Source organism: Cuculus canorus, chromosome 1, assembly GCF_017976375.1.
Source record: "Cuculus canorus isolate bCucCan1 chromosome 1, bCucCan1.pri, whole genome shotgun sequence".
NCBI lineage: Eukaryota > Metazoa > Chordata > Aves > Cuculiformes > Cuculidae > Cuculus > Cuculus canorus.
Genome location: NC_071401.1, coordinates 68,522,217 through 68,547,968, shown reverse-complemented (window position 1 = coordinate 68,547,968; position 25,752 = coordinate 68,522,217). Strand labels below are relative to the sequence as shown.

Here is a 25,752-nt window from a genome sequence, read left to right as displayed (position 1 = left end):
GAAGCAGAACGTGTAAGAGATCAGAACGAATCCAGCAGCATCGCTTCCCACGTGCCAGGAAGGCAGATAAAGGGCTCAGTGGGGCATGACCACAAAGGAAGCCACAGAAAAAAGCAGTGGGTTTTCTGAAGGAAGAAACAAATAAAAGGGCAGACAAACACTCCACCTGTCTTAGAACCATAGAATGCTTTGGGTTCGAAGGGACCTTCTCAGGTCAACCCAGTCCAACACACCTTGGACATCTTTAACTCAATCAGGTTGCTCAGAGCCCCATCCAACCTGACCTTGAATGTTTCCAGGGATGGGGCCTCCACTACCTCCCTTGAGCAACCTGTTCCAGCTTTCCTGTAGGCCCCCTTTAAGTTGTGTAATGCCACTATAAGGTCTTCCTGGAGCCTTCTCTTCTCCAGGCTGAACAACTCCAACTCTCTCTGCCTGTCCTCATAGGGGAGGTGCTCCAGCCCTCAGACCATTTTTGTGGCCCTGTTGTCTTGCACAACACAAGTGGCACAGGAGCAAAGGGAAGAGCTGAATTACATTGCACCATCTAAGGTTTGCCGATGTAGAAAACCTACCAACAGGAGAGAGTCATTAAACAGGTTACAGTAGAGTAGTGAAATGGGAAAGGAAAAGGGGCTTAAATTTCAGCAGGAAGTCTGCAAAGGCTTCAGCAAGGGCAGAGATAACAAAACTTGACTCTGGAGTAACGCAGAGATGAGATAACCAGTTGTCCAAGCACTGGTGATGTTCTGCAGGTAAGGAATAGGAGAGGAGCACAGTGAGCAGAGATCTCCTTGGATTCACTGGACATAATAAACCATTCACCACAGAAAAAAAAAGCCAAGGAGATCATGAACTCTCACACTACAAGTCCTGCCAAAAGTACAGGTAAAACGGTCCAACAGTTTCTGCATTTGTTGCCTTCCTGGCCTGATGCAAAGCCAACTTAGAGAAACAAAAACTAACTTTCAGGGTGCCAAGAGGGCAGGCTTTGACAAGCCCTATTATACTCACTACAAAATCCTAGCATAGAAGGATCAAACACAAGTGCTTCCTCTGGACTTAAGTAAAGATCACTTCCCTGCACAAATCTCTCCTACCTTGGATATTTATGTCTTTGTTGTGACTTGTTAATGTATCCAAAAGAAGGCATGTAATTATCGAGGTAATATCACAACATATCAACACTAAAACTGCCATAGCTCTTCCCAGAAACTTTACGACTCACATAAAGCAAACTGTCTAGCTGCCCTGTGAGGAAGCTGGTCTGTTTGTTCTTTTTTTCAACTGATGCTCTTTTCCACATAGTGGCATTCCAGCAGCACACAGAGGGATACAGCAGGCAGCGCAAGAAAGAGATGAATCAGGGAGTTCTCTGTGGTGGTCAGCACTTGCTCAAAGAGTTTATGGGCAAGCAGGATGGAGAGGCTGTCTCCAGGGTATGTAGACTCAGGACCTGTCATTCTGTTCCCAAATGTTAAGCATGTTCTTGCAATTCAAAATGTTAACTGTAAATTATTTAACTGCGCCCACAATGCATTAATAAAGCAATTATGTAAACTTAATTGAAGATAACTGAGTTTTATTATCATAAATTATTTGTGTGGGATTGACATAATACAGAATTCATACATAAAGGCAAACATGAAAGCAAACACAATTCTGACACCCAATATCGGAAAACAATAATTCAAATACCCCTCAGTGGAAAAATTAAGACTACAAACAGTGTTTTATTTAAATATGTTTTGATTTGGGAGGGGAAGGAAAGACTGCCATGTGCAAGAACTCTGCTAGTGAGCAGTCCTAAAACCAACACTAACATTATTTAAACTAGCTTGTATTTATGAATCCGTAAAATCAGAAATATTTCAGGTCAGAAATATAATTTTATTCTGGGAGGTGGGTGTCCACGAGTGACATTGTTTCAGAAGTTTCTCTCACACTATAGTTTTCTAAGTTGAATGCCACAAGAAATATAAAGATATTACGAATGTGCTAACAAACCTTACTCATTATTTTATTAAGAAATTTAATCCTTTTTAAAGGAGGAAGTAACACCAAATCTAGTTAATTCATAGCAATAAAAACACTGTGCATCAGCAAATGTCATAAATTAGCAAATAGAAGAACATAAAGCATATTGTCATATTTAAATGACTTTACTACAGTACCATATTTCTTTGAAAGGAGAAGGCAGCAGTCATTTTTGTGCAAATTCTACAGGGAAATGAGTGATAGTCTCAAGGAGCTGAAAGTAATAGAGTAAATGATCCATTTTGAAAATATCCTCATTCTCTCATTCTGAAAATAATACACGGGAGTGACCACACTCCCTTGTTATTAAGAGCAGCTGCCAACCTCACTGTAAGATACACCTCAAAAGAACACTGTCTTGCAAATACAAAATAAATGAAAAAGAACAGGATAAATTCATTAATGCAGATTGAAACCAAAGATTCCCTAACTTAGAAAATCTCTTGCAGAGAGTACAGCAAAGGGTCAGGATGCAGTGGACTCCACGTGAGCATAATCAGTGGTACCAGTCTAGGCTACATTATAAATACAGCACCAGAGTAAATAAAATAGCAGTAAAGCCACTACACAAAACTATTTTACCAACTCTACATAAGTCAACACTCACTAGAATGTGTCCCACTTTTTGGATATAACCAATAGTGAGAACAGGACATAGATACATACACACACACACACACACACACACACATATATATATATGTGTGTGTATATATATATATATATATATGGGCTTTCAGTGGTACAAAATGAAAATCACTCCAATATCTAGAAGTATCATTTAAAACTATTTGAAGAAACTGTTTATATCCAGGCACTGCACAGAACACAGCATGCGCACACTCCCACCCTGAATGCTGAAGGCAAAACACCACTGTGATTCTAAAGGTAAACAATTATTTTGCTATTACTCATGCCACTGTTTTTCATTTTATGAACAGCGAAATTCAGAAGTCAGTGAATTCAGAACTGCAGCACGCTTCAAAGAGCAGAGTGCTGCTTAAAAATTAGTTGTTTTCCTTGCCCTACCGTCTGGCAGCTCTATTTCTTCGAAAGAGGTCTTCTGTCCTTAACATGGCTGCCATGCCTTACATAACATCAATGAATGTGAAGATAGTTATTTTATTTCCCAGGACATGCACTGCCCGTTAGCCATACGATTCTCCATATGGCACAGCAAACAGTTGAGACAAAGCTTTGCGGTAACACAGCTCCAAAGACCAGCATCCTCTGAGAATAAGCAGCAGCAGAAAGAGACTCAGCCTTCACAAGCTCTAAATTCCCTTTCATATCTTACTCCAGTAAATAACAGGAATTCTTACCTTAAGAAAAACGATAATAATAACAGCAATGGTGCTCAGTAAAGCCTCCTCTGTTTCATCTGTGCCAGTAAAAAAAAATCTTGGCGCAACCGCCTGCTGCAGCAGGTAATCAATAATCTAACCTGCTTCTTCTGTTGCCAGAGCTGCTCCATCTGAACGCTAGCAAACGTGAACACTGTCAGTGTGAGTCATACAGTGACTCAGAGCAGATGCAGAGCTGCAGGAGGAGTTTAAGTTTCAAGGCTTCCTCTTGCTGACTCCCGCTCTGTGTTGCCCAGGCACACACACACACACGCTCAGCATCTGTGTACGCCTGCAGGCTGCTCTAGCTTTTTCTCTCAGCAGCAAGTTTGATTTCATCCTGTACATAATGTTGTTTGGGTTTTTTATTTTATTCCAGGATGGCAATTCTGGTTCTTTCTTCACTGTAAATATATTTATGCAGGATGGGGGATGATGTGATTGAGAGCAGCCCTGCAGAGAAGGACCTGGGGGTGCTGGTTGATGAGAAACTCAACGTGAGCCAGCAATGTGCACTCGCAGCCCAGAAAGCCAACCGTATCCTGGGCTGTATCAAAAGAAGTGTGGCCAGCAGAGCGAGGGAGGAGATCCTGCCCCTCTATTCCTCTCTTGTGAGACTTCATCTGGAATACTGTGTCCAGTTCTGGAATCCTCAACATAAGAAGGATATGGAGCTGTTGGAACAAGTCCAGAGGAGGGCTACAAGGATGATTGGAGGGCTGGAGCACCTCCCATACGAGGGCAGGCTGAGAGAGTTGGGCTTGTTCAGCCTGGAGAAGAGAAGGCTCTGAGGAGACCTAATAGCGACCTTCCAGTATCTGAAGGAGGCCTACAGGAAAGCTGGAGAGGGACTGATTACAAAGGCTTGTAGTGGTAGGACAAGAAGGAATGGGTATAAACTGGAGAGGGGCAGATTTAGACTACACATAAGAAAGAAATTCTTCACTACAAGAGTGGTGAGGCACTGGCACAGGTTGCCCACGAAAGTTGTGGCTGCCCCATCCCTGGAGGTGTTCAAGGCCAGGTTGGATGGGGCCTTGGGCAGCCTGATCTAGTGGGAGGTGTACCTGCCCATGGCGGGAGGTTGGAACTGGATGATGTTTAAGGTCCCTTCTGACCCAAACTATCTTGAATTATATTATCTTGAATGCAAAATTATATTATCTTGAATGCAAAAGGTTGCTCTGCCAGCCAGGTCAGTACTGTGGTGTGCCAGACAGTGCACTACTATGGCATATCTGTGGACTCATGCTTCTCACAAAGATTAGGGGAAAAACTCAAATATCCCAAGAATGATTCTAAAACAAAGTACTGAGTTAGGGCAGCATCCATTTATCCATCACTAGCCTATAGCAAAGTGTCTCTGATTTCATTAAGTTCTCTGGGGAAGACAAATTTGGTGTCAAATGAAGTGAGATAAAAGAACTAGAGGAATGGGATGCACGCAAGCAGAAACCTTATGTGCCCGGCAGCTTAACAGCTGCATTATAGACAGGGGCAGTGGGTTTAGAGTTGAATTCGGGCAGCCTTCCCACAGCTATTCACCTCACTAGGCACTGATCACCATAGTCAAAGAAGCAACTTGATCATCTATTTATTTCCCAGGCCTGCCAGACTCCCCACCGCATACAACGGAGAGCATGCATCATGAAGCTAGTTAGGCACTTATTGCTAGACAGTGTTGATATGCACTGCTGTACAGATTACACTTTATTTCTGAAAGGCATATTACACTACGCAGTTACAGTGTTGAGTACATCCAGCCTGCAGATGAAGGCAGATGAAGCCTTGTCCTACTGAGCCAGCAGGTCAGCCACATGGAAACAAGTCATGGTGGGATGAATCAAGAGAGTATTGTCAAAAGAAGCTGCTGGCGCAAGAAACGATGTCATTAAAACATGTTGACCTGCTTAACAGTCATTCATGCAAACATCCCAGATAGTCTGGAAAAAAGGCACTTGGTTTATGTCAAAGCATTTACAGCAGAACATCTTTCCTCATACTTAGCAAACGTCCAGCTGGCTATCACCCATATAAACAGATTTGTATTGAGATTACTTATGGAAGAGCTAATACCAATGTATGACTTTCATGATTCTGCGGTTTTTGTATTTTTAAAGAACTCCTTCTTTTGCAAAGCCCAATGAATTGAAAGGTTAAATCCACTCATCCAATCCAAGTATGTGCAACAGCACTGTTGAGTACTGTACTGGGTTATTAGTAAAGCCAAACACACTTCGTACTATTGATGGAGAATGTTTATTCTCTCCATGTATCTCAAAGCAGCCAAGAACACTGATCTGGCAAGGAGCAAGAGATGAGCAGGAATCAAATCGAGCAAAACAATCCTTGAAACATAGTCATGGAGATAACATAAACAAGGGGGATAAAGAATAGCCAGTGTCCGTGAAGATACACTGAACTAAACTCTTCCCCCGAAAACCACCCTTGGAAAAGCTTCTCTCAAATCTCATACTTTCCCCCAATTTTCTGATGGCAGTAAACCTTTGCTCTTGTCAAGCTTCCAAGGCTTTATTTTTATGTCTTAAATAGTTGAATAGGCAAAAGAATGCTAAAATCCACAGTGCATCTAGTATGGGGAGGGTCTGGAAGAGGGGAGAGGTAGGGAAGAGGGAAAGCAACGGCAACAAAAAAAACCAAACCAAGATCCTTGAGATTTTAAACAGGAAAACTCACAGCAAGGCCACAATTCAAATGGCACAGGCAGAGAAGAAGACAAAACTGAAGACAAAACTGGAAGGTACTTCAAACGTCTGGAGGCTCTGGGGGTTTTCAGAGGGGAGTGGTTCTGGTGCTTTTTGTTGGTCTGGTTTTAAATGCATGGCATGCAATTGTATACCTACATTCGATTTAGTGCAACTGTCCACTTAAAAGCATAGATTTGGATCAAAGATGACTCAAAGGAAGGAGCTGTTAGAGGCCTCAGAGAGATAAAACACACCAAGATCGAGCATGCGTTATATGAAATGCACATATTTGTCCCAGCTGCAAATGACCCCATATACATATCAGAAGCAAGCTAGCTGTTCTAGGCAGCAGTTCTGCATTGCCTAACATATCGGTCTCCTTAGCTGGACTTTCTGCAGCAGAAAGGGTTTGGATCATGGGACTAAAAGTAGGAAAACCTGAAGCTTCATACCCTAGAAGAGACAAAACCCCAAAACCTTACACAGATGTGGATAAAATCTTGAAAAGGAATTTAGTACAGCCTGCGAAACTAAACACTGCTGCAAAAGATTGTGTATTAAAAGGCAGTGTAGACTATTGCACACTCTTTAAGGATTAGAGGTAATAGTTTTTCCTTTTTCTCCTTTAGGAAACAAGAAAGCAAAGGCTTTTCTATAGTACTTTTTCAACATGGTACCCGAGAACATGCTAAGCTGAAGAAACTCATCCCTTCTCCTCATCTCCCTGTCTCTGGGAATTTGTTTATTTGGGATTTTTTTTTTTAAAGTCTTCATTACGGCAGTGGTGGTGGAAATGGTTTCCCACAGCCTCTTCCAGGTTGTCAGATTCCATATTAAGATGCTTTCTCACAAAAGCTCAGTCTACAGCCAGTTTGTCCTTACCGAGAACACGGACCTCTACTCCTGTTCTTCAGCCTTTATTCTTTTTAGCTATACTGTCCCAGGGGAAAACAAACAAACAAACAAACAAACAAACAAAAAAAAAACCCATTCATTTTCTTCAAGGATAGACCTGTCTCCCAATGCAACAGAGTAACAGAAGCACACTGAAAACCACTGCCACTACCCAAAGTGATGCCCCCCCTCCACCTTCCCCTCTCACCCTCCTAGCCTTCCAGTTATCTTTCCATCAGCTGCATACTCTGCTGCAACCTGACATTTTGTAGCCTTGTTTTTCTGAGCCCTGTGAAAAGGCAGAAGTTCAGAGATACTAACATTTTTGAGGAGCACTGTCACGTGTTTTTGAGAAGAAAAGCGAAGATTGTTTTCAGTACAGGCTGACACTTCCTTTATTGTGGTAATAGGCATTTCAGTACTTTCCAAATGCCCTCACCAGCGAGCTGCCACACTTGGAGGTAAGCACTATGCACATGTAAAGTAGAAGAGACCCACTGCAGAAGGACCATGCATTTTGAAAAGACCTACTGGCAAAAAGTTGAGAAGGGAAGGGTTTTTGCATCATCTTACAAAGCGCAGCTACCTGACTTTACCAAGGTTGCTCCCCATGTCCACAACAAAGCCAAATGCAGAAACTAGATCTTGCTCACCAGACCACCAGATTTTCTTTATCAGTGCATCTCAGGAGTATTTTGATACGCTTAGGACAAAAGCGCTGTTTGCTTGTCAGGAAAATTAAAACTCCTGCTAGGAAAGCATCAGCACCAGAACCTTTATCCTGCACAGACAACGGACAGAGGAAGCCACACACGAAAGCAGAGCTCTAGCGACTGAGTATGGGAGGAGGGAAGAAGATACACTTATTCATCACATTTATCTCGAGGCTTTTGAAGACAAATAACAGGACACACTGCAGCGGTTGAACTTTTTACCATCACTACATCATCCATCAATGTCTCAGTAGCATCTTAAACTCATCCCTACAAAGCAGTTAGCAAAGCAAGAGCCTGTGGACAATCTTATCTAGCCCACCACACAAGTCTGTCTCTTCACAGACATCACCTCCTCAAGTAGCTGCTAGAGTAAAATATATTTTTTATTTCTCCAAAGCTATATATCCTACACTGGAAAGAGACTAAAAAGTTGAATGTTGCCTGTAACACACCACATGCAGATCTCAGAGAGAAGTACTTCTGCACATCTAGTGAAAATGCACAGACGACCTAAATGCCTATTTCCTCCTTATGGTCTGTTCTCAGCAGATGACACAAGAGACTCTGAGAGACTAAGATGAGACAAAACAAGAGAAATATATCCCATAGCAACAAAGATGTACTGACCAGATGCGAGAGTAGCTTACAGACACTGCAGTGGCTCGTGTGTATACAGACACAGATATATTTGCTGCATACGAAGGCTTGTTTGGATAAGAAGGACTCCCCAGATTGCACTTGATGTCAGCATAGCGTCAGCTAACCTTTTGGCAGCTGGCCTGCTCATATCTATTCTCTTCTGCTCTTTAATGACAACATCTGCCTGTGTTTTGCGCTGATATTAAAGGTCAGCAAGATTCTAATGATACATTAAACCTGATAATCAAGTGATGCACCATCTGCAATTACTGTGTGCCCAATCTGATTCCCCTTATATTCAGAGCACTGCTTTTTCCTAACAAACTGCACAGTGCAAGTGCAGAAGCAACTGTAATCTTAAATCTTATATAGATGCCGTAGATATCACTTTGGATACCAAAGGAAGCATGTCAGAAAACATCTGGTCTCTCCAGGCTTCCAAGAATACTATGGGGTTTTTTTTGAAGCAAGACAGACACAAACTTCTGATTCCAAACAATCTTATTTTTCCCTACAATGCACAACTACCTCTGTTTCAGACCAGTGTGCCCCATTTTCTGTACTCATGCAATAATTCCAATTGAATAATGATCTGTGAATCCTAACAAAAGAGACACCCAAATGTAGGCATAAACTCATTTTGAGGACAGCATATGTTACTGCATGACTTAAACATCATGGTTCCATGCAGTGTCTAGCAAAATGCAACAGTCTGGTGTGAATTGTTTACATTCACTTGTTTTGCTTACTGAGTGCACTCCATAAATTTACTGAGTAAAGTTTTTCCTGTTGTCTTCACAATACAGGACTCACAGATCTCATGCTGGTCCCCGTGACCAGCAGGTCCTGATGGGCAGGTCCTTCAAATGCTTCAGGAAGAACAATTGTCAATGCTGGAGAAAGTCGATGGAAAACTTATTGTCTTCTCACTACCATCTGCTGCACTGGGTAAATTAAATTAAAAAAAACAGTAAAACTGAATGTAAAGCTGGGTAATTTTGATGACTGTTCTGCAACATTTCTTAGAAGATTTACTCCTCCTCATCTACATGAAGAAAGAGCAGCTGCAATACAAGATTTCTGTGTTTGCACAACATATTTCTAATGCTTCGGTTTGTCTTCTCAACTCACCTCTACTCCTTTGCAAGTTAACCAGCCCCTATTTCAACAGGGATATCATCTTCTGATACATTCCTCATTAGTAAGAAGGAACTTCCTACAGAGCAGTCCTGTTGTTAGTAAGTAGAGTGTAACACAACACTTCACAAAAAGCTAAGGGGGCCCCCAAATGTATGTTGACCAGTAACAGATCTAATAAAAAGAAAAGCCACAGTTAAAACTATTTATTCTTCTTCCTCAAAATTCCTTATTTCTCCTCTCAAAATAATTTATGTAGCAATCCAACCAGGAAGAGTAATTTGTAAGTTCATAGATTTTAAGTTGCTGTTTGTGAATCCAACCTTTATTTGTGGTGTGCCGTAAATTATTCCCTAGATTGATGCCCCCAAACATCAGCAGGGTCACTCAAAGGGCACTGTACACGTTGGATTGTGTATCAGAATTCAGACCACTGTGAGCCTGAGGTGGAAAAGCTTATTAAAAATAGTGTTGATAATGAAAGTGTTTCTGTCATGATTAATATTAATTTTGACATTCAGGACTTAATTGACTTCAGATCAGCTGGGATTTTTCCAAAAATTAGGCCATGGAAAAAGCTCACAAAAAGTAGCCCCTCAGTGTTTTAATGTGGTTTCAAAAAATCTTCATGTCAAAGGCTACGTGTCTTATTCTAAGAACAGTCAAATACAAACCAGCAAATCTACAGAGATAATAAGAGAAGGCAACCCTCCCCCCCTCTCAAAAAAAAAAAAAAGTAAGAAAAGGTTCAGAATCTCCTTATTAAACAATTTTTTTTTCTTCAGGTAGATGAAAATGCAGACTTCCCCAAGCAGATCCTGTGCATCATTTGTTGACACTTCATCTGCTACAATGTCTTTTTCCATGTATGTATTGAAAAAACAGGGTATATCAGGGCTGAGAGTGGTTGCTTTGGGATTTTTTAATCAGTTTCATTTGTTTAAGTATAACCCAGAGGTATGCATTGATATATTGCTATATATATTTCTAGATTATTTTCACTTCCTAGTATGGTAAAAGGCTTCATCACTTGGGATGTCTTGAGGACTCAAGGGATAGTAAAAGTTACAGATGTTTGTATCATATGATGTTTTGGGAAAAGACTGAGTCCTTGGATTTATAAGGAATTAGACTGGGCAGATAATAACTGAGGTCATTGCATCATTTGATTACCAAGTTTAATACATTATTAGAGTCTCCTCGACGTTCTCTAATAATGTTTGTGTGTGTGTATTAAGGAAGGATGAATAGTATTAAGGAATGATGATTAAATGTAAAACAACGATAACTATGCTACTTTAAAGTAATTTTTTTACAACCATATACTATGATTCTAGGAACAGCCTTCATCCACTCAGTTTCTCATCAAATGTATGTCGTACATTCATTCAGTTATTGAACAGATCCATCCAAGTTACCACACAGTTCCAGTTATGCAGAAAAGTGACATGCATAGCTTCATATACAACCTCTTGTTTACAGTTCAGTTCCACCAGCCTAAACTGGTAAGGCAAATAATCAATTTTCAGTTTCTTTTTGAGGGAGGGTCAAGAGTGGGTGGTTGTCTTTAGCTGTTTTGGCTTTTTTTTTTTTTTTTTCAAATGGAAGAATAAAGCAGGTGGAGTCTGAGGCTCAGAGGCACAAGTTTCTAGGGTCCATCTCACTTAGCTTGTAATGATTTCATTCATTACTTGCCTGACATTATCCAAAGAGACTTGGGAACTCAATCTTGAGCTCTGATTAGTGCACTAAATATTGGACAAGCTTTCTTTCAATGTATTAGTACCTAATTTAGGGATAATGTTTAGCTTTGGAAGGAAGATATCCATTTATCTCCTATTCAAATCTTGTGAAGTTGATTCTAATCAATGTAGGGTGGTGAGGAACTGGAGCAGGTTGCCCACGGAAGTTGTGGATTCCCCATTCCTGGAAGTGTTCAAGGCCAGGTTTGATGGGACCCCGAGCAGCCTGGTCTAGTGGGACGTGTCCCTGCCCATAGCAGTGGGGTGGAACTGGATGATCTTTAAGGGTCCCTTCCAACCCAAACCATTCTATGATTCTATGATAGAACTGTATAAAGAACAATTTAATAAATAACAGTAACATTCCTAGAAAGGTGAGCTTCAAAATACAACTACTTTTGTAAGCTGAGGGTTTCAAACACTTATGAAATGATTTTAGAGGTAAAGAAGACATACTGAAAAGAACTGGCTATAAATACAAGATCACCAATACAAGCATAAGTCAGCAAGAGCCATAAAGACAGGTAGTATAAAAATACTTTATCGATTGGTATAGTCCAAAATAGCATTAGTTCACAGTTAATTTCTCTTGGGAAAAACAATTCTAATAACCTTCTGTGAAAGAGCATCTAAAATAGAACACTATTCATCTTTGCCCATTATATTAAGATTGAATGGAGACAACAACCTGAGCAAAGAGAAAGAAGACAGAGCCTTTTTCTACATCAGTTCCTCAACACAATCGGAGTAAGAAATTCTCTAATACAAACAGTAGTCGTTTATACCCTCAGAACCAACCATTTTGCTTGAGAACCACTGAACTATCTCCAGCTTGGTTAACTACTGCACAGTATGCAGGGAAGAAATCATAAGCGAAGGCAAATACCAGCATGGAGCTGGAGTTGCTTTAATCCAGGCACAGGAGAGAATGGAAAGTACACGATCCACACCCATAACTTTGGAAGGATTCTTAAAATACAGGCTGTAATTTAGTGCAACAGCTGCAGTTAGGATGGAAAAGGAAACGGATGCATCAAAATTAAAGGAAGACAAGTAAAAGCTATCCTAGTTTCAAAAGTATGGTAATCTTTCTTTTTACAGTGGGTCTGAAAAAGGGTCAGGTACAGGCAGAATCTCTTAGGCAGTGTTTCTAAACAGCCTGCCTTTTTTAGGAATTCACATAACAGGCTGAAACTACACAAATACTAGTCAAAGACTATTTCAAAAAGACCTGATACTTTGTCAGCTTCATATAAAGGTGCTTAAAGTTTATTTTTGTAGACTATAATTTAGATAGCAGGTAATCAGTACAAGCTGCCTTTTTTTTTTTAAATAGAAATGGTGCATATTTCTTCTACCCACTGTTTCCCCTCATATATTTCTCACAAAAAATAATTGATTCCAGGCACAAAACCCATCATGGAGATCTGCCTGAGCCTTTTTACAAATAGTAACAAACTTTGCATTAAATTGGTAGCAATTATAGCTTATATAAAGGAGCAAGAAGGAAATAATCATTTTTTAACCCACATAAAAAGGTTTCCACACAGGAAAGCAACACATTTTTGGTATCTTATTTGTATTCTTTTGGTTTGTTTATTTTTAAGAGAAGCTTTTTCAGTACTCCAAGGTTCCATGTAACTATCAGCTAAAAACCCATAATTTAGGTACTAAAATGAGGAAATACATATAGTGTGGAGTTAAGTTTCTCACTGAAGTATCTCACATTAAGAGATAAAAAGAAAAGAAAGAAAAGGAAAAGTGAGAACTACAAAAATTACATTAAAGAAACAGATCAACTGTTTCCTCCCATAGATGCAGCCTGCTAACCAGAAGCAAAGCAATATTTAAGAACATAAATCAAAATTCATGGAATAAAACTCTGTAACGCCTCTGATCTCTTTAACAAGTTGAAAATAACTACAATCCATGCATTCCTTTTATATGCAATGTGTAGGCTGAAGAGTCTGCAATAACAAGAGTATCCAGGAGAGTCATAAAATGCACTGAATACTATGATCTCCCAGAAACAAGAGAAGCAGAGGGCGATTTAGAGCACCTAAGCTAAGCAGGTGCTAAGGTGCTAACTTGGGTGTCAGGAATCACTGTCTGAAGGCACTCACATCTCCTTCTAAAACTGCGGAGGGGATGAAGTCTGCCGGTGCTATTATGCCCCAATCAGGCCTACCAATGAATAAAAAATTCTACAGAAGATAAAAAAAAAAAAAAAAAGCTGCAGCGGCTTAAGTGCTAAAGTTAAACAGGGAGACTATCCAGTAAAAGCAGAGCTCAAAATAGAACATGGATGGGAAGAATCTGGCTGTGAGGTACGAGACGTTTTTAGAAGATGACAGACAGAGACAGAGGAAATGTCAGAGCTGGGGCATCAAGACTCTCAGCAAGGCAAAGATCGATGTTACCATCAAGAGGATACAAGTTCCAGTTAATATACCAACCTGAGAGCAGCTCCTAGCATGTGGTCTGGAAAGGAGAGAAATTAATGGCACTGCAGTGGCTTGCTAATGGGGCGAGCTGGTTTAGAGGACAGGAAATAGAGAAGTGATGGCAAAACTGAACAGCAAGTCGTCCTAGGGGAAAGCGTGGCAGGGCAAGTCAAACAAGCACAGTTAACAGTATGATGGAGAAAGATCCCAGGAGATGGATTCAGGAGACGAGTGATTCAGAAAAACAAGGGTACACATTTGAGAGCTGCAAGAGCGAGCTGGCTGGCTGACATACAGAAGGAAACATGAGAAAACAAGATGCCTGGGGAAGCTGTGACAAAAAGGGGTGAGAGAGGAGACAAAAGAAGGTGGGAAGATATCATCAGGAAAGCTTTATAAAGGTATTATTTGGCAAGGAGAACAACATTTGTCAAGTCTCTAAAAAACAACCAAACAAACTTTTTTTCAGCTATCTCTCCCGTTTTGAATACAGGCAGAAGAGTTTTAAGGCTGTTTAGACTTCGCTGTATTTAACTGTGCTCATTCACAGCAGTACAGCCTCTTCCACTGACACAGACGTCTGAAGAAACACGCAGACCTCTGCAGCTTTCAATCTGGAAAAAGGTCCTGATCATATCTTGATCAACGGCATTTTCCAGTGTGAACTTATCATTGCCTCAAAGTTCAAGTCTGACAGGCAGGAGCCTGAGTAAGATGCTAAACCATACACCTCTACTATCAGAGTCTTCAAAACTCATTCTCTGAATCAAGTCTTCCTTGTCCAGTGGACTAACCATTTACCATCATGCAACAAACTCTCCCATTAAAGCAAGTGCTACTTAACATGAAGTATTTAAGGTCTGCTTAGCCTCTTTAATGCAATAAAGGCAACAATAATGAACAAAGGGAAAGCAGTATCATACAAGTTTCCATCACTTCATGAACCACAAATCAGAAACTCCTGGCCTGCCATTAAGCAATGCTCAAAGGTTTGGCCACTGATGCTGCAACACAGAGCTGTGCGAATCCTCCACAATCCCTGAGCACATCTGCAGCTCAGTTACACAAAACACATGACAAGTTGAGCTTGGATACTGTTTTGGGCAGTATCCTGAAAACACTCCTGAAACTCCTGGGCTTTTGGCTTGTGACCCCTTTATAGTCACTACAGCTTTCTCCAAGTGTTGCACTGCCCACTGGTTCTAGCACCAGTTTTCAGAATTGTGTAGCACTGGCAGAAAAGCTGACAAGAAAAACATCAGTCACTCCAGAAAAACTGCTATGTAGAGCCTCCACAGGATATTTTACTGTACCAGCTGCAGGCCTGTAAAGGTACCATGGCAGGTTTGGCCTCTACTACTGCAGAAGCCACACATCCACAGAAAAATACAACACAGTACTGAAAAGTTCAAATGCCTTATGATAGTTTGTTATCAATTCTGATATTGATAAGTGAAATTCATAACAGCTGCCTGAAGCAGTCGCCTTTTATTGTCCTCTTTAAGTCCACCCACTGCTTTTTGTACTATAAGGAGGCACTACCATGTACAAGGTCTTCTTGAGGGAAAGCATGACAAACACAGGAGGAAGGGATAACTAACAGAACTGCTTCTTCACATCTTGGAAGTTTCAGGGGCTGCTCATCCTTCTTTTTCCTCAGAAATCTCTTACTCTTAAGTTTTCTCACAGTACAAAGAGCCGTGGAGGAGATGGGGAGAAAGTGGACAGATAAAGAGCAGTATTACGGTATTCCAGTCTCAGCCGAGTATCCCAAACCTAAAGGCACTAACAGCTGGTTAAGCTCTCCCTTGGTTTAAAACCATTACCCCTTGTTGTGTCACAACAGGTCTTACTAAAAAGTCTGTCCCTATCTTTTCTGTAAGTACTGAAAGGCAACTGTAAGATTTCCTTCTCTTCTTTAGCCTTTTCTTCTTTAGGCTGAAGAACCCCAACTCGCTCAGCCTGTCAGCCTGCATCTTGAGACATGGGAAAGTGAAGAACTCCTGACCCTAAAGCTTGCTTTTCACATGAAAATGCACACGCTAATTGAAATAGGCATAAGACCCAACCCCTCACTTTGTCAGACTAGGGCCTAAGCACAGAAATATGTGATATTATTTTATTTTTAAATCCAGGAACCAAATAAAATTAAGGCTTTGTTCAGCATAGTGACTTTGTAGTATTAACCTGTGCGTGGGGCAGAGTGAATTACAGCTGCTTCTTTCTAAAATATGTGATGCCTTTTAAAAGGCTGGTAAGGTTAATGGACCGATCAAGAATAGCAAATGCCAAAGAGCAGACACAGTGCTTTCAACGCAATACAAATATTATTCTACAAACACAACATTTTTAAAACAGTTGGGGGTTTGGTCGGTTGTTTTTTTTAAAAGGAATATTTGTTAGACACACAAAAAGTGCTGATGCAAAAGACAGAAATGTCTCTCTTGGGCTCAGAAGACTTGCCTGTCACCATCAGATATTCTACATTTATGGCTACACAGATAAAAGCTCAGGATCAAAGTACTGAAGTTTAACAAGATATAACACATGAGCTGAACCACAGCAAACACAAAGCAAAGTCACTTTGCTTAACCTCACTCCACTGTGAACTACACAAATAACCTTACCTTTGCAGCAAGCTAAGAATATGCCTGCGTAAAATCACTACTATACATTGTCCTCCTAAACATCAGTGATAGGATAAGGAGCCTGGTCCTGAAGTCACTGATCTGAATAGATAAAATCAGCCCAAATACATCTTTGACAAGCTAGATTGTCGAGGGCTGCTGAAGCCATAAAGGAAGAACACCTTTGACATTTCAGACCATCCCTGCAAGAGACTGTTGCATGGGGAATATAACAGCAATACTGCAAAAAAGTATGGGAGGAGATAGGTCAATAAAGGAGAAAAATCAAGACTTTCTTATGAAAATTATGATGTTGTTCACTTCCACTAATCCCCTACTAACATTACAATCAGAGAGTCATCAAGGTGATAGCTACATAAATAAGGTAGACGTTTTCCCAATGAGTAGTTCTGCAGATGTATCAGGGATTCTTTGGGCTTCTCAGGTAGTTACATTAAGTACATTTCCTAGGACAAATTTCCTATGCTAAAAGTTAGTAGATACTGTAGTAAAAATCAGAGCCAGTGCTGTGCTAACTTTTAACATTATTTTAGGCAGTCTACATGGGACACTACCCTAAATTTTCTGTATGTCATATGTTCTAGTAATGCAGGTTTTTAGCTCTTGGCAATGAACTTCTGCTTTTTGTCTTCCACAGCCATGGAAAAAGGAGAGCAGGTTCCCTTCATAAGGATAGTGTTTGTCTTTTAGAAGGACAGCACCAACATGAGACTTACCCCTAAAAAGACACAGGCATCTCCTGTGCATTGCGACATCACAGGATGCTCTCTCATTAATTACTCCTGCCCTCTGACTCTATAGCCATACATCCACAAGCAAAGCCAAATCCCCTTCTCCTTCTAGTTCCTCCTTTCAATTTGGCTTTGAAAAATTCTTGAGGACAAACTACTTTTCCCTATGGTTGCAGGGTAATTTCTTTAACAGAAGTTATTTACAACATTGAATCCACTCAGACACCTCCTTATTCTGCAACTGGTGTCAGTACAACTTAGCACAGGAAATGCTTGACTTTAAGCTGTTTTCAATACGTAACATTGGGTGACACACAGGAAGAATTCAGTTTCCCAAGGTAGGAGTTTTGTGCCTCTGAGCACAGCTGCCAAAGAGGAAAAATACAATACATGTTATCAATCATGAGTGTCCTAAATGTCTTGTGCAAATCGGTCCCCTTTAGAAAATGGCTAGGAAGCACTAAACTGTACATAACTCTGAATTGCTTCACTTTGTGTATGGCCAAAATCTTCCATCTAGCAATGAATAAAAAACCCCAAACAAACAGCCAGAGAACCTGTGGGGACACAACACACATCAAAAGGAGAGGTTAGCAAAGTCTAATGCATCTGTGACCCGCTTTTCTGGGGTTTTTTGACAGGTATAAGCAAAAGTGACAGCAAAACTGCAAAATCTCTACTGTAAAATATAAACTATTAAAAAAATTGTTCATAGCAACTGTTTCCTTTTTTCATGCTTCATACAGCAAAACCACTTCAAATATTCTATTGACACAAAATAAAAGCATTCAGAAAAAAAAAGGTTCCTCTGACTACACCTGCTGCCTTTAGATAGCAATCCCCAAGCCCCGTCTCAAATCTGACAGACCTCAACTTGCCTCCGGCTTGCACCTTTTATTCCCATAACCACCAGAAAGAACTTATGCCACTAGTAGGTCATATAATTTTTCACCTCTTTGCTACAAGACTTTCTGATGTGCATACCTGCAGAGGCCTAAGCAACTTGGTCCAAACCAGACTGGTGCTGGTTTCACTAGTAAAGCCTGCAAAAGGCGATCTTGAATCAGTCCTTCACTCCTTTCCTACTTGCAACAGTAGGCTCATGTCCCTCAGAGCGCAGACGATGAGGTTGAAGACCAGACAAACATCAGTGCACTTAGAGCATTTACAGAGATGGTAACACTCACAAACAAGCACATCCTGTCTCAGTTGGTTTCCAAGTTACCTAAAAAACTCTTAACTTTGCTGAAACTATGTTTAACTACCAGCCTTATATTTTGTTTTCCAATTAATCATTTCACAATTTGAAAGGTCTGAAAGTTGAAACAAAACACCAAAGCTAAAGCAAGTCTTTTCTGTTCCTCAAAGAAACATGCAACCATCCCAACTCTCATTTCCGAGACCTAAACTTTTCAGACTTTGTGGGTGAACCAGGACATAATGCCATTTTCTTTAAAAGAAATTACTTTTTTTGTCTAAAACCAAAAAGCTAGAAGTCCTAGTATTTCTGTGTTCTGTACAGTCCTTGTTATCTTTCCTCATGTTTGAGTGTCCTCTTTCAAAATTTTTGCGATCTACATTCCTGGAGGGAAGAAAAGCTCATTTAAAAATTACTTTCAGTGGTTCACTGGAAGATTATTTTTTTTTCTATTTATGCACGCTGTAAGAGAGAAATACACGTTTTTTATAATTGTGGACAACGTGCCCTCAGTCTAGTCATGCGATTAATTACAAATTATTTCCCTCCTCCTCACTGTGTTTCACTTTGTCGTTCTACCTTTGCAGGAGCGGTTATTACAAAGTAAAATCATTCAGATGAGAAAGTCAGGTAAAATGCAAATCCTGCAAGAAAATACTGTACTTAAAACAAAATAAACAGCAAAATGGCTATAAACAAGAACTTTGACTCTTCAGCATCAATAGCCGAGGAGGTCTAGATGCACACTTGGAGAGTCAGATATTCACTGTATATTTTTGTTAGACTGCATGGTTTTAGAGAAATGTAAGGCTACAGGACTTCGACTTAGCACAAGAATGTACTTTTTTCCTGTACATCAGATGACGTTTGTCTCCACCTAAAACTACAACAAATGTTGATCGTGAGACTTTCTGGTTTAATTGCCTGTAACCACAAGCAGTACAAAACACAGTACGAAGTCAGTTAATGAACTTGCAGCAAATGCAATAATTGCTACCAAAACTATGAGTCTTTTTTAAGTAACAGTGCTCCTTCCTTCCTGAATGACTTACATTTTCTCTGCTACAAAAATTTACAGATGCTTTTTTCATCTCCAGTCCCCAAGATTTTCACAGAAGCAAAGGTCTGACCAAACACTCACTGATGTCAAAGGAAGACAGAAATCAGACCATAAAGAGAGGAAAATATCCAGGTCGTAAAAGGTCTGTTCCAACCAACTTAGTGTCTCGCTTTAGCAGTTTTTAATGACACAATAGTCAAGATAGACTCCGTGAGCTGGAAACTTGGCAGGTATCATAAGCAAAGACGTGTTTTGTGTAGTCTTCATTTGCGGTTTCTCTGTATCATAAAATCATAGAATCACAGAATGGTTTGGGTTGGAAGGGACCTTAAAGATCACCCAGTTCCAACCTCCCTGCCATGGACACCTCCGACTGGATCAAGTTGCTCAAAGCCTCATCCAACTTAGCCTTCAACACCTCCAGGGATGGGGTAGCCACTACTTCTCTGGGCAACCTGTGCCAGTGTCTCACTACCTTCACAGGAAAATTTTTCTTCCTAATATCTAATCTAAATCTACTGTCTTTCAGCTTAAAACTGTTACTTCTCACTGTGACCTATTTATGCTCCTGCAACAAAACAGAACTTGAAATCCTTTTCTAAAACAGGGAAAAAAGAAAAAGGAAAAAAAAATACATCTCTCCGCCCTATCTTCTGTTACCTACAAAAGTTTCTAGTTTATTGTCCCTGCTTACTTGTACATGCTTTCTGTACGGCCATAAAGCCAAATTCAGGAGTTTGTGTGCATATGTGTGTGTAATTCACATACATATTTGTAAATGTTTCTCACTCACAGATATGTATACAAATACCTATTTGTGAGCAGAAAATCATCCATAAATGTCTTGTTCTTTGTCTCTCTCTGTGCCCATAGTCAAAAAATAATAACTGTAGGTTCACAGAATTTTATCTTAAGTAAATCTGTCATTATTAGGTCAAGTTCAGAGAGGAAAGCAGCCAACAGGTCAAAAAAAACCCCCAAACAATAAAACCATAATATTTTGACTGGCCTTTTCATTTGTTTTTGGAGAGCTCCCGAATTACACACTGTACAAGAGACAGCTATCAATTGTTATCTGTTTCACTGAAATTAAAAGCCAATTCCAAGGGTAGCAACATTTCTGTCCAGCAAATAATTTATCATAATAATTTACTGTCCTGAGTTGCCTCCCTTTTTTATACCTAATTTTCCTTGAACCATAAGAATGCATGAAGAAAATTCTCTGTCTTAGAAGTCTACGTTCACATTGCACAGGAAAGAACACATACTTTTTCCAGAAAAAGATCAAAGAGCAACCACTTTGGACAAAACCAGAAGTAATAAAGGAGAGGAAAGCCTCCAGATTCTAGTACAAGTGGAGACTTGTATCAAAAAAGATCCACAAAACCAGAGTAACTACTATGATGTTTGTGATTATAGTTTTTCTTGGGTTATTCTAAAAGGACTGGAACTCTTACCAGTCAACAGCTGTGTACAGCCTTTTAACGTCACCCTCCTATGAGATCTGTCTCATTCTTCCGCCATGATGCAAGCAGCCACAAATAGACGTTGGAATCCAAAAATATTAAATTAGTTTAGTGGGATTTATTTCCTTTACTTAAAAGGGAGGAAGGATGGAAGAAAGAAGAAAAAGGAAATCATACAGTGCAATACGCTTAATTACATTTAGAATTGTCTGGGAGGGAGGGTGGAAGAGAATTACCTGAACAAATTTAGCATCTGAAACAAAGCCTGCAGCTCTACAGCACAACAAAATAAATCCACACAGAAATACAGAACTTTCCCAAAGCCAGAGTACAGGATGTGTGTTTAATTTATGTAGACAACATCACTGCACAGAATAGACATTGATACCCAGGGGAGATTTAGATCAGATATTAGGAAGGAATTTTTGCCTGTGAGGGTGGCAAAGCACTGCAACATGTTGCCCAGAGAAGTCATGGATGCCCCATCCCTGGGGGCGTTCAGGCGAGGTTTGATGGGACCCTGAGCAGCCTGGTCTAGTGGGAAGTGTCTCTGCCCGTGGCAGGGGAGTAGAACTGGATGATCTTTAAGGTCCCTTCCAACCCAAGCCATTCTGTAATTCTACCGTTTTGCCCTTCTATTAGATCTAGAGTAACTCAGAAGAAAAACCAAAGAATTTGACTAGCTTACAGATGTTGCCGTGTGCTTGGTCTGAAATGGTTTGTTTTTCCCACATGAATAAAATATCCCAAACTCAAATATATCCCACTAAAATGTATTTTTTAAAAGCTAAAAAAACTCGCTGCTTTCCTAGAATATTTTGTTTTTCACTAACTCTGAAGTCAAAGAAAATCTGATACAACAATCTGAAAAATAAATATTGAGGACATTTCTAAAAATACCTGTGAAAATTGTAACTTACATCACAAAATCTCTCCAGACAAATATTTTCTCCATGGAATAGAAATAAGCAGCTTGCCATATTTACTGTTTGTTTGTTTAATAATTATTAATCTAAGCAGTGAAAATAAATAAAATCACAACGCTTCCTACATCTGCGTTGTGAAGAAAGCCCCAAAGAGAAAGAAAGATGCTTTCTATCTTGAGATCATTAAGTATTTCTATTGTCCAAGATATTATACTTTGACTTAAAAAATAGTGATTTGACAGAGGTTTTACGAAATGGCTGATTTTTACTACTGTAACACCAGTAAAATAATACTGAACCTTCATATACTGGAAGTATGTTAAAAAAAGAATTGGTAATACCCATGTCACCAGCTAGATTTCAAGCTTTGCTGTAATTTTAGTTGAGAAAACATTCTTCTCAAAATCTGGAACATACAACTACTAAAGAATTTGAAAAGTATATCATCACAGGTATCACTGCAACTTTAAGTCAATTAAATATTAACATTTCATTGATATTGGTCTTGAAACTTTGGCATACAAATGTAAAATTCTGTTTCCTACAAGACTGCTATGAGAAGAGTGAAACAGACAAAAATCTTGGAAAATATATGCCTGCACATCTAAAAGTGATCACTATTCAAAGTTTACAGACAAAATGCAAGACAAAAAGTAAGTGATGCATCATTGCTGCTAAAAGTAAAGCCTACTATTCTCTTACAACTTGAGCGCACATCCAGAAACAAGACTTTTTTTTTTTCATATAAATGTTTTCAGGTAGGATTAAACACTGCACAACACTTCACCTTCCTGTTTCTTGTTTAGTGAGTAGAAATAGACTGCTTTAAAAGTAGAGGCATTCAATTCAAATAGAAGACAAGTGCTTCATGTTCTTCAAACAAAGCTCTTAGTCAGAATGAAGGAAAAAGTTTAATCACCTTGCTCAGTTAAACCTGAACATTTAAGAAGTATTTCTGGACAGGAGCATTTTTAGTGTTTATATGAAACCAAGGTGATCCAAACAAAGAGGTCTTTTTCCTCTGTAGGTGTCTTTTTCCATTAAAAATAGGCCTTCCAATTCAAGACCTGCAATGTGAAGGAAAATACGCTGCTGTTGCTCAAACTTCAGACACTATTTATTTAAGACTTAAATCCTTCGAGCTGTCAAAACACAAAGTTTGAGCAGTTCAAACCTTCAACCAAAAAAAAGAAGACATTCACAAACAACTTTGGGCTCACAAGGGGACCTGGTTTGCTTCAGAGCTGGCACAAAAGCATTTTGCAACAGACAATTTTCTTACACGGTTAATAGCCAGCCTAAAACCAACAATGTCCCCCAAGATACTCATTACAGAGATAACACGGCGATTTTGAAAGTCCTTGCGGATCAGCATTTTTATTTTGGTTTAGAATCATAGAATGGTTTGGGTTAGAAGAAGCCTTAAAGACCACCCAGTGCCACCCCCCCTGCCATGGGCAGCGACACCTTCTACTTGATCAGGTTGCTCGAAGCCCCATCCAACCTGACCTTGAACACCTCCAGGGATGAGGCATCCAGGACTTCTCTGGCCAAGCTGTTCCAGTGCCTCACCACCCTCAAAGGCAAAAATTCCTTCCTAATTTCTAATCTAAATCTCTCCTCTTTCAGCTTAAACCCATTACCCCTCATCCTATCACTGCACTCCCTGATAAGGAGCCCCTCCTCAGCTTTGCTGGAGGCAAACAGTTTAGATTAGCACCAAACACTTCTGCTGCGTGCTTTGGCTATGGCCCAACGCTGCCTTGGTACCTGTTCCCACTGCAAGTGGCAGAGAGGGTCTCCACTCAGAGCAGGAGCACCTTGAATTTTCTCAAGGCACAACAGTCTTGGACCTTGCCCTCCCACTTTCGGCAAAGGTGAGACAGAGCAGATGAAGGTCCCCAACAGTGACTCCCATGACTAAAACACATGAGCAAGCATAACCCAGGCCCACATGCTCCCTCCCTGCCACACAGGTTGCCTTTGTTCAGCTGCTGTTAGCAGGATCCTTCCTACACTTGTGCAACTTCCACCTCACCAGTATGCCAGGCTAAGTCACATTTCTCTGCTCTAGTCTCATTGTTCAAACAGTTGATGCAACAGGAAGACAGCACCTGCACCAAGTTAGAAATTGTTTTCAGCAGAGAGCATGACAGTCTAGATCCCAGCTACAAATTACTGTGTTGGGCAAATCAGGTGAGAATTTTCTCCTACACACCCAAGAACCTGAAAACAGCTCTACCTATGCTTTATCACAGTGGTTCCTTTCCTGCCCTGCAATGGCCCCTTTGTGTCTGTAAAAAAGTATATTTTACAATCAGTTCTGGACAACAACTGCGAAAGACTCACTGAAGCACCATTACCAATCTGGGATTTATGCCATCATTTTTCAGTCAATGCTGATTAAAGAGATTTGGCATTACTGCAAACATAATTCAGCATCTCTGGCACTGTTTAGAAAACTGTGATCACAGCTTCACATGTATTAAGACTGCTGGCCATCTGCATCCAAAGAACATATAATCAGCCAGCCATTGGAACTGTGGGTGAAAAAGATAGGTGGAAAAAGAAGAGAAGATCCAACAGAGTATGACTAAGCAAATACCATGTTCTAGAAAGACTAAAGCTCCAGCATTAAAAATAGCCACTTTGTGAAATGCATCTCACGTTCTACATACACGTTTTATAATACCAAAATATTTTCATATTAACCACAAATTAAAACCCAAGACTTTTATTAAATACAGACAGATGAATACATCACACCTTAAACTAATAGTTATCTAAAAGTGTTATCAAACTGCAGCACTGTTTCTCTCCCTATATTGGCTTTCTCCTTTGTGACCTTGCCTGATATCAGTACTCCAACAACACGAACAAACTCGGATTGCTCCATGGATTCTTCTGGAATCAAGAAAAGGAAGCAGGGTATAAAGTTATTGAAGAGTGTGATATTAAAAGCTGTGGTATCAGCAAAACAAAGGTGCAGGCAGCAGCAGATTTTCTGTGACTCTTTACTAGAGAACTTGTCTCCGCTGCCATCTGAAAGCCAACATCTAGTGCTCTGAATATGGAAATTCAGCTAAAGCCTGGAGGTCAAACTGCTGCCAGCAACGGATTTCAGATTCAAGCAGACGGAAGGCAAACTTCAGCTCCAACAGGTAGGCACTACTGCTGCTATAAAGGGCTAAGCCTTCGTCTGGAGAGTTTTCACACAGATGTTAGGAAATCCTTTTCAGAGGAAAAGTAGGCCAGTCAGCCTGACAGTGCAAAGAAATTACAATATCACAGCCCCCCAACGTGTTGCATGTCCTTATCATCATCTCCTGTCCCCTGCCCCCTGCCATTTTCCAGTAAAAACAATCTTCTTAGCGACATCACGGAACTCTCACTCCAGCTTCACACCCCTCCTGCTCCTCAGAGAAGAGACCACACCCTTACTACTCATCGTACAAACTTTACTCATCATGTGTATAATGTCAAGGATTTCCACACTGGCCATTACTGCCAGGAACACTTTTCTTCTTTGGTCTAAACTCTGCTCTCATTTTCACCCCTGCTTGCACCAAATACTGAACGTTGCAGAGGAATTAATTATCCAATAAATGCAATGTCATACACATGCACTGGTACCAAAGTATCACTTTCAAATGTGGAAGTAACATAAGAGGTGGTCTCTGGGAAAGGACTTTTTTTGAGCACACCAAGTCAGAATATCAGGTGTGAACAGCAAATGAATGAGCTTCTCAGTGTGAAATCAAAGGGATAACAGCAGGACACGGGCCTGAAAGGCAACACAGAAAATGGCTTTAGCTGGGCTGCCACAAGAACAGAAATGTTATGAACCATTCTGGTATTTCAGTAAATACAAGCACATGCTGTTTACACATACAGGCACTTTTTCTTTTTCTCACACAAATCCTCACTAAGTGTTATTTAAGAATATTCGAATGAATGCCAAAAACCATGCAAAACCCCACAAAACAAAACTACCCAGCCATAAAAAGGAAATACGTACCCTTATCTTCCTTTTCGACCTTCGGCTACCAACCCATTACCATAC

At 40.2% G+C, this 25,752-nt stretch overlaps 1 protein-coding gene across 10 annotated transcripts in view; it reads right to left on the bottom strand.

The window, feature by feature from the left end:
* The window catches only part of INPP4A (inositol polyphosphate-4-phosphatase type I A), a 131,397-nt gene that overhangs the window by 92,754 nt on the left and 12,891 nt on the right, over nt 1–25,752 (bottom strand). For 3 of the 10 annotated variants that reach the window (XM_054056822.1, XM_054056803.1, XM_054056834.1), the window contains exon 1: nt 3,360–3,570. The exons of 1 other annotated variant lie outside the window; for it this stretch is intronic. The gene's annotated coding sequence lies outside the window, so the exon portion shown is untranslated. Of the gene's footprint in view, nt 1–3,359; nt 3,571–25,752 lie in introns of those variants that run through there. 6 more of the 10 variants (XM_009557933.2, XM_054056848.1, XM_054056851.1 and 3 more) reach the window with 4 other exon arrangements.